At 36.6% G+C, this 14,623-nt stretch overlaps 1 long non-coding RNA gene across 1 annotated transcript; it reads right to left on the bottom strand.

Annotated features, from left to right (window-relative positions):
• Window positions 1-4,100: 4,100 nt before the first annotated feature.
• LOC129725107 (uncharacterized) lies at window positions 4,101-5,030 on the bottom strand. The gene is made up of 3 exons (XR_008728017.1): window positions 4,706-5,030; window positions 4,592-4,652; window positions 4,101-4,350 (listed from the first exon to the last, which is right to left on the bottom strand). It is a non-coding gene; the product is annotated as an uncharacterized LOC129725107 (long non-coding RNA).
• Window positions 5,031-14,623: the final 9,593 nt, after the last annotated feature.

Genomic DNA, 14,623 nt, shown 5'->3' with positions numbered 1-14,623 from the left:
AAGGAATTGACACCACTCGAACATCAATCGTATTATCGAAGCCGGAAGCATTCACCTAGCGATGTTCGATACTGTCGTCGACTCAAGACGGAGACCTAGAAGAGTAGAACTTAGTAGATACTGCGATAAGCACATCTCCACCTCTCTTTTTTCTTGTGGCACTGAAATCGCGATCATTCCGATAAATGGCATATGTGTCACCAACTTCTACTTTGTATTGTGCTTCTGCCACACAGCAAAAATTACTTCGCTTGCTGCTTACACCGGATTCGAGCGACACAAGAGTGGTGAATCACTGTAGTGAGCACACACAGAAGTGCACCGCAGTGCGCACTGCTGAAATTATACAGACACGTGAATATAATAAAATAGGCTATGAATTCTACCCACTTTACTATAAAAAAATGTTTCAAAAAATGATTTTATAACCTAGAATAATTTTATATCCAATGAGCTATTAATGACCAAAATTCGTCCAAAGTTAAAAAATTTATGAGCATTTGCAATCTTTCGTTCTGCCAGTGACCATTTTTCCTTTTTTTGGCATGCCATCCTACTTAGGTACGTCAAAAAAGTCAAAAAATATCAAAATAAAAACTAAGTTTTTAAAAAAATGGACTTTTTTCGGATGGTGATAAAAAAATAACTAAGACAGATGATTGAGTTTGATAAGTTTTCCATGTAAGGTAACCATGTAAGCTCGCAAAAAAAATTTTACGTCCTTGCGTGCGGCCTTCTGGCTGTTAACCGGAACATTCCCCATGGCGGACGAAAACATGCGTGTAGACATGTTTTTTTAATTCTTTCGTCGTTATATTTACCACTTCCTCCTCAGTTTTCGCAACAAAATTGTTGGAGTAGATCAAACGCTTCAGGCTTGGCCAGAAATCCTCGATAGGACGCAACTTGGGGACGTTGGGCGGGTCCGCCAACTTGGGTACCACATCGATATTCAGCATCTCCATCTCCTCCAACGATCGCTTCGAGAAAGGGCCGACGCCAGATCTGGCCAAAACACCGCGTCTTAGGCCTTTTGGTATTTCTTGATGAACGACACAATTTCCGACAGGCACTTCGTACTATGAAATTCCCCGCCCACGACCAGTCCGGAGCGAAAGAGGTCCTTTCTCGCTGATTGTCAGCCACAACAGCGCCTTCGTGGGGAACTTGGTGTGTGAAATAAACTTCACCTCAGTGCTCACTTCCTTCCTGGGGGAGGTAAAATACGAAGTTCCCTGCTAGTCGTTGCCATCCAGGGTGAGACAGGTCTCGTCGACCATCACCATCGCCACGTCGTGATTTGCCAGGAAAATCGACTGGACCATCTTATTCAGGCGCTGCCGCTGCGTCATTGCCTACAGCTCCGAGACTAGTGAACGGGACTTTCTGACATTTATGTCCATGTTCGCCAGGTACTTTTTCACTGTTTAGCCGGTGGCACCGACCTCCTGGCCGAGCGCACGCAGCGATGTAGCCACTTTTTCTCTTCAGCATCTTTTGAAGCTACTTGTCGCTCAGGGTCGTCGGCCGTCCGCAACCGGGCTTCCTTTCAATGCTCTGATTGTTGTCCAATAGTGCCAAGATGTTGTAGATGCCGGAACGGGCGTATCCGGTGTCCAGGAGCTGCTGCATGATGTCCTTTTTCGACGCGACATGGTACCATTCTTTAAACGCGCATACTTCTGAACGGCTTCACTGTTTTCGCCATCACGGTTGGAGTTCGACTGATAGAGCCGACTCATGGGTTAATATGATTGATGTTTCGTCAGTCCGTGTAAACCCATGGAAAATCGTCAAAATTTATCCATTTTTTTTTTAACGCAAACGTTATGTTTGAGCAATTATATACAACTCACAGTTTTTACAAAACAACTAAAATAATTCAAATCTTGTTTATTTAATTCAATTTAGTGTTTATTTCGATTTTGTTTTTTGAAAAATATGTTTTTGAGTGTTTTTTTTTACAAAATATTATTAGTTCCTTAGAATTCATGCTTAGACAGTTTTAATTAAGCTGCGAATATTGAGACAACGCTTATAAAAACTGCCAGGCAAAAAAAATTTCAAAATTGAACTCAATATAAGAAAAAACACTTACAAAAGCAACAAAAGGACCAAACATAAACCGGTTTATGGGTGAGCTCGTTTCTGAAAGCCGGGAAGCCACAAAATAACTCCAAATTAAGTACAAAATAGCGCTCAGGTAAAGTCTAAGAAAAATAAAACTCTCGTAACTGTCGTATTATATATCTAACTATTTCTGACCGTTCTCCTCAAAGATATATTATTTCTTGAGAAACACAAACAAACTAAAGGCCATAACCTATACGGTGCACTGTGTTTAAGCCACCGCTTTCCACTCAACTTCGCCTCATTGTTATATGTTCCATAGAAGATTATCAGAAACACGACTTTATTGCTATTCCATCAATGTTTTGATTTTTGACAGTATTTTGAAAATCTGCTGGGGCGGTCGATTAAAATATATTAAACGATTCTCTGCTCTCCAGTGTCGATACTACTTTTGAACTTTTCAATGTCAAGAATTACAGGAATTTTTATAAGGAGTTTACAAGCTGCAAAAGCATTCGCCCCTTGCTTATTACGGAAAGGTTGGGCCACCACGTAAGTGGAATAATTAAAAAGTTTTACTAACACGATATGAATGAGACAAATCTGTGTATGCATATTTGTGCCCCCGTGGCCTTGCATTCACCGTTTCTTGCGGGACCAATCGAATTGACTTGACCATGGTTTATCGTGACAAGTATCAATAACCCTTTGACACAAGAAGACCTGTAAGGTAAGGATCACCGGTGCTATCAAGTGCAACTTTTATGCGCGAAGTTAAGCACACCGAAAAAATACTCATATGACAAATGAGGGTCGAATGGTTGTTCTGTTTTTAGTGAAATGGAGCCGTATTTAAAAAAATCGTCCCACAGAAAATCATTGTATATTAATATTTTAGAAAATAATTTTCAACAGTGTTTCTGCGATTGGCGAACAATTACATGCTGATGAAGCGCTTTGAATTAAACAGTGTGATGACTTAAACATAGTTGACCGATCATTTTCGAAAGTGAACATTTTTGCCAACAGCAAAAAGATTCTGACGTAATGCCAAGCTCTGGAAATAATAATTTGTGATTGTTTAACTTTGATTACTGCACGTGGTATATTCGATTATTCCATGTTCTCTATACAAAGTGCAAATCTTTCATTAAACGAACACAAAATAGGATTCTATCTTTTATTAGGTACAGGCAGAAATTAGCGCTGCAAGTTCTATTCTCTTCCGCATGTATGAAAAAACACCTTCTCTACACTCAATTCTCGTTCCACCGCGATGTAAACAACGTTATACCAGGTGATTTATGGCACACTTTGGGCGATTTGTGGTGGGGTCAAATAAATATTCGTTTCCACTAGCAGGCAGCAGCAGCCGCCTGTCTGCCTGATCATGCGCAGAAAAATCAATAAAAAATACTGCATGCGATCGGAGCAGTGAGATTCCGATGTGGTGGACAGCGTACGCAGCGAACCCGCCGAAACAGCCTAGGCGCGTGTGGTGTCCCGTCGTGTGCCTGAATCCAACGCCCGATCGTGGAACCTTTTTGATGCGAAGTGTTGTCAGCGTTTATTCTACACAGTAAAAAGAATTCGTGTAAATTTACGTTTGCTTACATGCACATAAAGGGAGCATCGAAAACCATGTAATATTATGTGTTGCATTATAATCACATGTAATGTAATATAGTATATTGTAAATTTATATGAACATTTATTTTTACAGCGCGATTTCAAATACATCATAAATATAAATTTCATGTACATATAATTTTACACGAAACATCGTAAAATTGCTTACATTTTCCAATTTCTACGAAACGTTGCCTCATTTTAATCTTTAGGTAACTGCCGGAGCTCAGATATTTATATTCAAACAAATAATGCAGATGCAGATATGTTTTTGTAATCGAAAATTTATTCACGTATTCAAATTGCAAATAAATGCCTTTTTCTTTTACTTAGATACAGATTAGATTTGTAACAACCTTAAATTAGGTTATTCAACTACATGATTTGAAATTGCTTTGATTATTTTGTTAACAATGCGTTGTTGTCGCCCAATTCTGACAGCTTGAGACTTTGATCCTTCGAATGATATTATTTTACAAAAATATTGTTGAATAAATTCCAAAAACTTCGAAATTGTTTTTTTATACATAAAATTATGCACGTAGTAAACGGCCAGTAGATCCATTAAGGCACATTTGGTTTGCGCTGTTCCTTCTGATAAACGCGTTTCTTCTGCATATACGTAATACATACTTGTATTGCCCATATCTGAAAAAGTTAAGTTTACATTAACCACTGATTACTCAAAATCATGCAAGTTATCCAATATTATGAGGGAAATACTTTACACACAAATAGGCAATAATAAACACACATACACAGTTAAACATACCCTAATATATGTATATATACAACTACCACAAGCGTGAAAAGTGTATTTAAATATTGCACCATGTGAATAATGTATAAGTATGCTACTTGCAGGTCAATGTAACAGAACAATAGTTACCTATTTCAACCAACATAGGGCTTGGTGAATAAGTCACGATGCCTTCCAAGCGTGTTCCTAACTGCATACAAACTAAAATTAATATCAATAAATTTTTATTATTCATTATATTACCTCTTTGACACACAGGAGCTCACTCCATTCATCCTCAACAAGACTGCATAAAAATTGAAAGATTTGGATGTCCGTACACGCCTCTGTGAGGTGTAACTTTTTTGGTCGCTTTTTAGAAAAACTGATAATTTTTTGTCTCTTCATTAGAAAGTAGTTTTCTAGTGATTTTGCTTCTATTCCAGTGCATTGTTCAAAATGGTAGTAAACCAGTTTACGACGACGTCAAACAGGAAAATCCATTATAAGAGTCGACATTTTTTTATTTTCATCTATGCGATTGCGAATGTAGGCTTGTGTTTCAATTATGAAACTTGGGGTGAGTAAGTCCGGTTCATTTCGCAGTAGTTTTGATAAAACATCCGAAGCACAATCTTTCGATTTTTCCCAATACTCCTTTACAGTGCCTGCTCTAATGTTACTTCTCCTTCTTGTTTTACCAGATGAAACGTGCGGAATATTAGGGTCTTTGAACCTGTTAAGATAGGTGTTACGGTTTATCATTTTATATTTTAAAGCGATATGACCGTTTCCTCCACCAAAGCCATCATCGTCCTCAAAATCGAGACACGGGAATCTAGTGAAAATCATTTTTGCTACGGATTCCATTGTTTTGGCTGCAATCTGAGTGTCAATCATTCTCAATTGATCAACAACAACATTCACGAGATCGTTCAAGTCCGTTTTCGAGAATCGAATACTACATGGCACGGCCACTTTGGGATCATTATCCTTGAACGCTTGCAGATTGTTCAGGCGTTGAATAACTTTATCACTCACTTTATCCCAATTGATTACAAAGCATCTAAACTTCATTTCTATTGAAGCATGCTTCTTGTGACTTTTTTTAAAACAATTTCATTCGTTGGTTCATCTGGATTTATATTCGGCGAAATGTTCTCCTCATTTAGACCTACTGCAAAAATCGTTTCATCATATATTTCTGTTACACTAACATCATCTACATTTTCATTTTCAGATATAACATCTAGTGCCGTATCAGTAGAAATTTCGCAATCAGAATGAGTTAAAGCTGTCGGGATTTCGACTCGCTTCGCATTTCTCGTTGTCTCCAGATATAAACTTGGTTGATTCTCGTCGCAAAATTTTTCAAGTTGAACAATCTCATTTTGCGTCATAGCTGAAAATAAAAAGAAGCTGTTTATGAACCATAAATTCTTATACAAAATATAACAGGTATAAAAACGGCGATTAATACTCTTAGTATTAAAAACAACGACAAAAGTAATACATCAAAATTCTATAACAAATTTGTAAAATGACCCAATTCAAAGAAAACAAATCACTGTCATTATAAATTTAATACGTTTACATCAGAAGATTTATTAATTTTGTTGGATACCTTGAGACGCCCTTATTCCGTGCGGCTCCTTATTCCGTGTACTACGTATCAAAATGTAAAAAATTCAAATACAGGAAAATTTCAAAATGTATGTTTGATGATGACTTTCTGTATTGAGTAAAATATTTTTTCGAAATTTATACATAGGGTTTTTTTCACATTGTGATACGAAATGCACGGGATAAGAAACCGCACGGAATTATGGCGCCTCACAATTTGTAAATATTTGTAGTTTTGCATAAACTGAAAATAAATAATAATGGAAACATTGAGCGATAAAAGACCATATGCTGGTGCTGTAAAATGGTATTCTTTAACTGGCACCAATGGGCTAGCATGAAACACAATAATTTCACCCGAATCACATTTGCATAGATGCTTTTGAACAGTTTTATGTTTCACAAACACATGCATTTTGCTAGGTAAAAAATAAACAAACCTCTTTTTCAAGAAATGCGATTGATTGTTCAAACCGCATACTCTGTAATTGTAAAACGGCAGTAGTCCTAATTTCACTTTAACACGGCTTTGGTTCTAGTTTTCTCAGCAATATGTAGATAAAATATGTACGGTTTTTTTTCTAAATTGTTTGCCAACTGATTTTGTGGTTAAACAATAAACGCTACGACTAGCAAGCTGGTTTTGTTCAGATTCGAAGGCGCAGAGCAAAACAGCTTGATATTAGTTCTTATGATTTTTCATTGTTAGCTTTAGTTCAATGTAATCAACTTGTGCTTATAAACAAGCTCACTATTGACTATGGTATTGAAAACGTCGTCGTGAACAGGGATGCCAGGTTATTTTTTCCAATAACTTCACTTCTCTTCCAACCCAAGATGGCTCGTTAAAACCAGAGTCTATGTGTGTAGAGAGTCCCGCAAAGAGAAAATCTATCGTTCCGGCAACACAGTTTTTGTGCCGTTTGTTGCCAAGAACTATACAGTTCTGTTTTTCACCATGCATAAGCGAATATCATTTTTTAAATTCTTCACAAGGTACACAGTTTTGAAAGATTACACCGGTGATGTTTTGTTAAATTTAAGTGAACCAGTGTACAGGTTCAATGTTGGATTAAAATGTGTAAGTAAAACTTCGGAAAAAACACATATTCTTCATTACGCTCAATTACAACACTTTTTATCCACTCCTAACATTATCACCTTGTTTTTTTACATTGCTCGATTGGTGCCCTCGTTTGACACTGATTTGGTTCCTTTGGTTTCGTCTTTGCGGGACTCTTATTATAAACATAGACTCTGCTCAGAGAGAGAGAGAGAGAGATAAGCGATGGAAAAAACCGCTAATTTGGCAACTAGGTATAACATGTCAGAGGTGCCGGATTTCTTCTCAAAGCGCAATGTTGACTAACTTTTTCGACTCGTATTACTGATTGTGACGGTGGAAGTCCTGGAGTGATGCTGCGCATTTCGTTTCGAGTAACTCGAACAAAACTAAATGATCGCTGGTGGGCGTTACGTTTCGTTTTTCTTGTTTTTTTTTCGACTTTGCGGGTTAGATGAGCCAAAGGATAAATGACAATGACAGCTCCTTTTGAGCTAAAAGCAAAACTGGCAGTATGTGACGTACTCGAAAATAGTGAAAATCGCTCGAATCGAGCTGCGCAATGCCACCCCTGGGGAATAATAAAGTGCATCACAAAAACCGTGAAAGTGTTAAATTTTATGTTTATGTTTAATTTTATATACTTTCAACATATTTAATTTTTGTTTTGTTTACCAAACAAAAGATTTGTGAGCCACCAGTTAAAAATCACTGTGTTAAAGCAATTTTGGAAAATTCCCAATTCATTGCTTAGCGAAAACGTGTAAAAATGAATATATCCTTTATTGTTCCTGATTGCAATACCTTTCAATGTGTAACCTTTCTTATTCGTTTGGCTCGGATTTTGACATGTTCGTTTGGCTCACGATATTCTCTTCGCATATCTCTTCCTCTGAGTATTGCTAGTTTTCCCTGTCCCGTAAAATTATGCGTCACTTAAAAATTTGTTTCCATCTGCTGGTTTCTGAAGATCTACGACGCGACTCAAAATCACGTATTGTTCAAATGTTTTTCCTTACAAGCACGGACATATTTTAAACACTATACTGTTCATAAGACATATACAATTACAACAACATACAGTATACACAACAACATATACGAGGGATGCGTTTGAAATTTGCATTGGATCGCGTAAAAAGACTATTTTAAATTGCAAATTTAACGAAGAAAACCGTCTTCAGATGTTTGAACCTCGTTTCAATATGATGTTGGTCAATCTAAAGACCAAAATTCAACCTAGTAAATTTTCAGTTTACAACAGATTGTTTTTTTTTTTTTTTTTTGAAACGGATTTATGATTACCTTTGGTCTTAAACGGAAAACGTGATTGAATTGAATTCGAACTTGTACGTTTTTTGTTTCGGAGTAATTAAGAAAAGCGACCCGCGTAGAAAAAAGTGTAAAAAAAACGTTACTGTAGTTGCAAACATTGTTTAAAATAAATGGCATCTCGGCTCACTACAATTCAGTCCGCAGGTCTATACATATAGTGTCTATAATAGAAAACTGACATTCTGAGACCTGAGTAGAAACCAAAAAGCAATAATATTATCAATAACTTTTGTGTCAAAGTCAGGTAATGTTCGTTATCAATATTAGTTTGGTTGGCGGATTCCTCCTAAAAGTAAAATATCATGATATTCACATACAGCATTGTAAAATACGTGAATTGATTGAACTAATCCTAAACCTTCATTTAACGCAAAACTAGAAGACAACACAACACTCGAAACAATAAGGAAACCTGTGACCGATATATGAACATACCTTTTGGAGATATACAGCTCGGATTTGGCTGTTTTTCGGACGGAAAGCTTGGAGTCCAGAATTCATCCCTTGAGAGTAGCATTAACATAGTGTTTTGGAATACAAGTAACGCTAATTCAGTTGTAATTCGGCATCCATCTGATTCTGTGACGATTAAATCGACTTTTTTCCGAAAGCAATTGTTCCTGGGAAAAATTACAATATTTAGAAAATCAATTTCCATTAATGGGACGGTATTCACATAGCCCTTTTATACAAATATCCAGTTGTAAACTGAGTATCTTCCATTGCACGTCAATGGAGTTAATTAATTTTACGATACAGTATTTGTGTACGAGCGCTGCATTAGTACCGCTAAAGTTTCTATAACTTACCTTGCTCAATTAAACTTAAAACATCTGGTAATGCTGTAATAGCCAATCGCATATTTTAAAAATTGTGTATTCCATGATGATTCTAACCATAAGCCATAACTTTTTCCTTAAACTATAGGTAATGCGTGTTTTATAAAAAGATATTGTTCGTTTTCGCGGAAAACCGTAATAGGCGTGCTATCTATAAAATCATCAATGTTTCTAATAATTGTTTCATAGTGACAATTATCCAAAATGTTCACAATATAACATGTTAACACTAGTATTTTAATTTTTTTTCCGTTACCGATTGATTGGGGGACTAAAATGGAAGATAAAAATTTGTTTTTATTGATGAATTTGATAAAGCTGGTCTCTAGAAATACGATGGAACTTTCCTTCAACTCAGAAAATGCGGAGAAATTTAAAAAAATTGAAATTACAAAATTGACCAATTGTTATACTTTGACATAATTGTTCATTTTTGACGTTTGAAAATCATTGCCTTTGCCTTTCGCATCTCCCGCAACACTTCTGACTTTGACATCAATTGTGACAGTAATTTTGACAGAGGAGTAACAGATCGTTCGATGTATTTTGTTTTGCTTTTGGAAAAAATTGTGGCAGACAGGTAATTTTTCATTGCAATATTACCAATTAGAGTAAAAACTGTAGAGAAAATGCAGGCAGAGTTTCTGAAGGCTGATGTCAACACTCTTCCCAAAGTAGATTTGACTACTATTTGCCGTACATTCAAGACTTAAGACTGCTGATTCATAATGTTCAAGTGGATCATTTTCTCTACCCAAGTATGATTATCTGAACCGGCAAGTTTTTGTGAGGCAGAATGTCTGGATACAATTGAAAACGTTGTTATATTTTCGCTGGTGTCACAATAACGCTTCGATGATCGCCCGGCTACAAAATAAAAGAAGATTTGTGGTTTTACTATATTCTACTATATGTTTCAAGATTGAAAGTACCTACCTCAAAATGGTTATCACAAACAAACATTCTTCTGATCTTCATTAGCTGATCGATAGAGCCAAATTCTCCTGGCATCGTTATTCTTCGGAACCGGGAAAACATGTATATCCGGTGATAGTTTTTTTGTCCGCTTGCAGCATACTACAGCACAAGCCATTTTTCGACTTTTAACATTATTCTTCCGCCAATGTAAACATGAAAAAGTTGCGCCAACATCAACATAAAAAATAGACAGCAACAACGACGATGGTTGCTTGGTTCGCTTTTGAACAATTTTTTGATTTCCGATATTTTCACTGTGCAGTGTTGCCGTGAAATTGTGCTGAATTTTTGTAAAGTTTAAAAAATTGAAAACCGATTTTTTTGGCAAATAACCCTTGAAAACATGAAATTAAAAATGCCTCATGTATTTATTAAACACGTTTTATCACTTAAGGTCAAAAACAGAATTGGGCTTTAGTACCCTATTATTACTTCCACCTTTGAACGACCTACACAGAATGAGCTCACTAGCACACGATTTTCAGCAAGCTATTTCGTCTCTTCCTTGATTTAAATTTACACTGTCGATGTAAATTCACATGAATGAACACAACATATTCGTACATGCATGTACCATGGTTCATCTAGACGATGAACTTTACAGATGCTTTGTAAGTTTACATCACTTACCGTGTAAAGTTACATGTTTCGAAATGATCCTGTTATGTGCATCAATTACGATGTAAAATTGTGTATGTAATTCACTTTATGTGCTTTATTCCTTTGTATGTTTTCAATTAATGTCAGTTTTAAATTTCATTTTTTGGAACTGTGTACGCTTATCATTCATATCCGTGCTTGTGTGTAAGTTTTACCTTTCCGTTTCAAGCTTACTGCTCTACTATATCAAGCCTCTGTCTATCCTAGCAATATCGCCTAATTACAATTCCCTGGAGAGAACTTTCATACGTTACTCACACCAGTTTTATTATAATAGGGGCTTATTTTTGTTAGAAGGAGAGTCAACATGGGTAATGTAGTAGAATTCAGATTGAAGGAAGGGTACGTGGTGGGGAGCCTGAGAATAAACCCATGCTAAAGTCATTTGATAACTAAATGGCCTGATTCTACTAAGATTCGAACCCACGACCACCCGTTTATCAAAGCGGACTTTATAATCTTCCGGCTACGGAGCTCCCCATACGAGCATAATACTCATCGTTGATTTTTTTCTATGTTTGAACAAAACTAAATGAAAATTTGGCCACGCTTGTCCCAGAACACAGGAACCATGATCTTGTGAATAGAAGGAACTGCTTTTGTTGTAGGATAAATGCGTGCCCCAGTGCTGAGTTGAGAAAATTTCCAACTCGAAAAGATCCTCGTCCTGATCGGGAATCGAACCCGATATAACAACCGTGAGGTAGAGTTAGCTGACCGACATCACTAATCACAGAACCACGGGGACCAAACTCGTGTCAATTTGGTCTATACCTACCACTAGGTATGTGTATTACTAAAAGAGAAATTTCACTAACTTTTCAATTGTAAATTTGTTTGTTTTGAGAAGGACAGTATTTGTATTGGAACATATACCCCCATCCACTTTGTTTATTCTACAGTCGGAAATCGTCTTCGCCACATAAAAGTTGAACCGAAAAAATTAGGCACATTCCGATCCCGTTACATGCACCACGATCCCCCACCGAAATCTAATGTTCACTTTTTTTTCTCAAATGAAACGTTGCACAGTGGCAGGTCTCTGAACAAAAGTCGGAAAAAACCTAGAAATCTTTTTTAAATTATTGGAAATTACAGATTATTACAATTTTAGGGGTGGTGAATTCATTACTGATGCCAGCAAATGTTGGAAATAGCATTATGCAATTTTGCTCCTAAAGTGCCGTTAGGCCTTTCTCATGATCAGATATTTTCTTTGCTCCAATTATGATTAAAATTTTAATAGGGGAACCTCTTATATTCATCTCAACTCCTTTTATATTCATCTCATTGCTCTTATTTGCCAATTTACCGTAAAAATTTCTATTTTTTAATAACGGCTTTTACCCGTTAACATTCAAGTTCATTAAGCACACAATGTGTGCAGTAGGGACAGCGAAAATTAAGCGAACTGGAAATATGATACAGATACATTATGATACATTTTCCAAATCTGTATTATATTTCCAGTTCGCTTAATTTTCGCTTTCCCTACTGCACGCATTGTCTGCTTACTGAACTTACTGTAAAATTTTAATTTATTTTTCAAAGTAAGAGTAGTTTTATTTTACCTCTCGATTCAGCCGAGTAGTCGGAAGTTAAGAGCGATGAGAGAAGCGAAATAAAAGTGACGAGAAGAATACAGGTGCTAAGATGAATATTTGGGCGGTTCCCTTACTTGTTCTTCATCGAAAAACTTTAGAATCGTATTTTTTGTTTGGTTCTTAGGGTACTCCTTTATGAATTAGGGTGAACAAAAATCGTCATAATTCAATTTATTGATTTGAAAATTTTTTTAGCTTTTAAGCCGTTTGACCAATTCAAGATTCTTCTACGACAAGTTAGAGGTCTTTTAAGGAAAATTATGAGATCGTACGGTTATTTATTTTAACGTCATTGAAAATATAAAAGATGATATTAAAAATTAAAAAATCTGAAAAGCACAATAAATTTCCTATTGGTTATTGGTATTCCGATCGTTCCGAACTGTTTCACAAGATTGCACGGTAGCAATGAAATTAAAAATATATATGTTTTTTTGGTTTCCCTGTAACATGTTTTACCTCGATTGAAAAATTGCTTGTATTTTTGGCAAGTCTTGAAAGTAGTACATAAATTTCATGTTCAATCAAAATCGGATCATACAGATCATTGAAGTTGAGCTAAAAGTTGTGATTCTAAACATGAAAATCATCGAAATTGCCTGATTTAGCAACATTCAAAGTGCGATTAAAAATCGATATCTCAATCGATTGTCATAAAACTTTGGGAGAAAGTCATTTACAGTTTGAGAATCTTCGGAGAAATGCAAAACATCAAAAATATTGACATGAAAAATCGAGGGTTTTTTCCGGTCTCCGACCACTGTGCGTTGGTGGGGAAACATAGTCCCAAGATTCTTTCCATACATAAAAGCAGTACAGACATACGACGCGTGTTCATTTCGAAGCTAGCTTCTGAAGTAGAAGCACCTGCAGCAGTTCTTGAATAGATTTCGAAAGATAATGCATATAAAACGCATGCAACTTTTCCAAATTCCGTCACTCTCGCTTCTGCATTTACGAAGGTGGTCATTTTCATTACCTTAGAGAAAAACAATGCCAGAAAAATATACGCGCACATTACTTGAGACAAAAACAACAAGGTAGTTTTTAACCTTATTAAAATTACCAAAAAAGAACATTTTTAACGTTTATAATCATACTGGGAATATTTTTTTTTATTTATTTTAATAAATTTTCCGATGAATGATTAATGATTGAATGATGAAAATTATTCTAAAATTGCTGATTTATGCGAATTTAGTTTGAAAATTTGTTTTAAATAATAAAAAAAAACTAGTGAACTTTTTTTGGGTCTCCTACGAAAGGCAAAAAATCAAAAGGCACGAAAGGCAGAATCACGAAAAGCAGAATTACGAAAGGCAGAATATTTCATAAGGCAGAATAACGAATGGCAGAATCAAAACATGTTTTTTTTTTCTTTTTAACATTACACACTCGCGGCCTTTGGCCGACTTTAATGTCCAAGTGTATGCTGTCCTTACTCGCTACCGCTCGTTCGGACTTAACTAAGGGAAAGAAAACCTGTTTGAATAATCCTAGAAAACCAGTAGATCAGTTGTTTGTATGCGAGAGGCCGCCGCTTCCGACGGCGGGTCGGCGGCCGGCTCAGACCGCGGAAACCACGGCGGCTTTGTGCCGCCTCGGTTCCTTGCCCTCGATTATGCGTCTTCGCCGCATGAATTGTTTTATGTTGATCATAATCAACTAGCCGTTGAGACTAGTGTAAGTTATACCTTACTTACTTACTTTACTTTAAAGGCGACAGACGTCGCAATGTCCCTCGGTCTTGGGCTGCTATCCTCCAATCGCCCCTAACACCTATTTCGCGTGCATCCTCGTCGACAGCACACATCCAACGAGTGCGGGGTCAACCTCGAAGTCGTCGACCTCAATCGGGATTCCTGCTAAATATATCCTTCGCTTGACGCTCATCCGGCATTCTCGCTACATGCCCAGCCCACTGAAGCCTGCCGTGTTTTATCCGCTTGACTATATCCGCCGATTTGTATGCCTGGTACACCTCATGGTTCATGCGTCTGCGCCAAACACCATTTTCTAGTTTGCCGCCAAGGATTGAACGCAAAATCCTACGCTCAAAAACACCAAGAGCTCGCCGATC

The sequence above is a fragment of the Wyeomyia smithii genome, chromosome 2, assembly GCF_029784165.1.
Source record: "Wyeomyia smithii strain HCP4-BCI-WySm-NY-G18 chromosome 2, ASM2978416v1, whole genome shotgun sequence".
In the NCBI taxonomy this organism is placed as follows: domain Eukaryota; kingdom Metazoa; phylum Arthropoda; class Insecta; order Diptera; family Culicidae; genus Wyeomyia; species Wyeomyia smithii.
The sequence above is the reverse complement of the archived record's forward strand: the minus strand, read 5'-3'. Positions and strand labels throughout refer to the sequence as shown.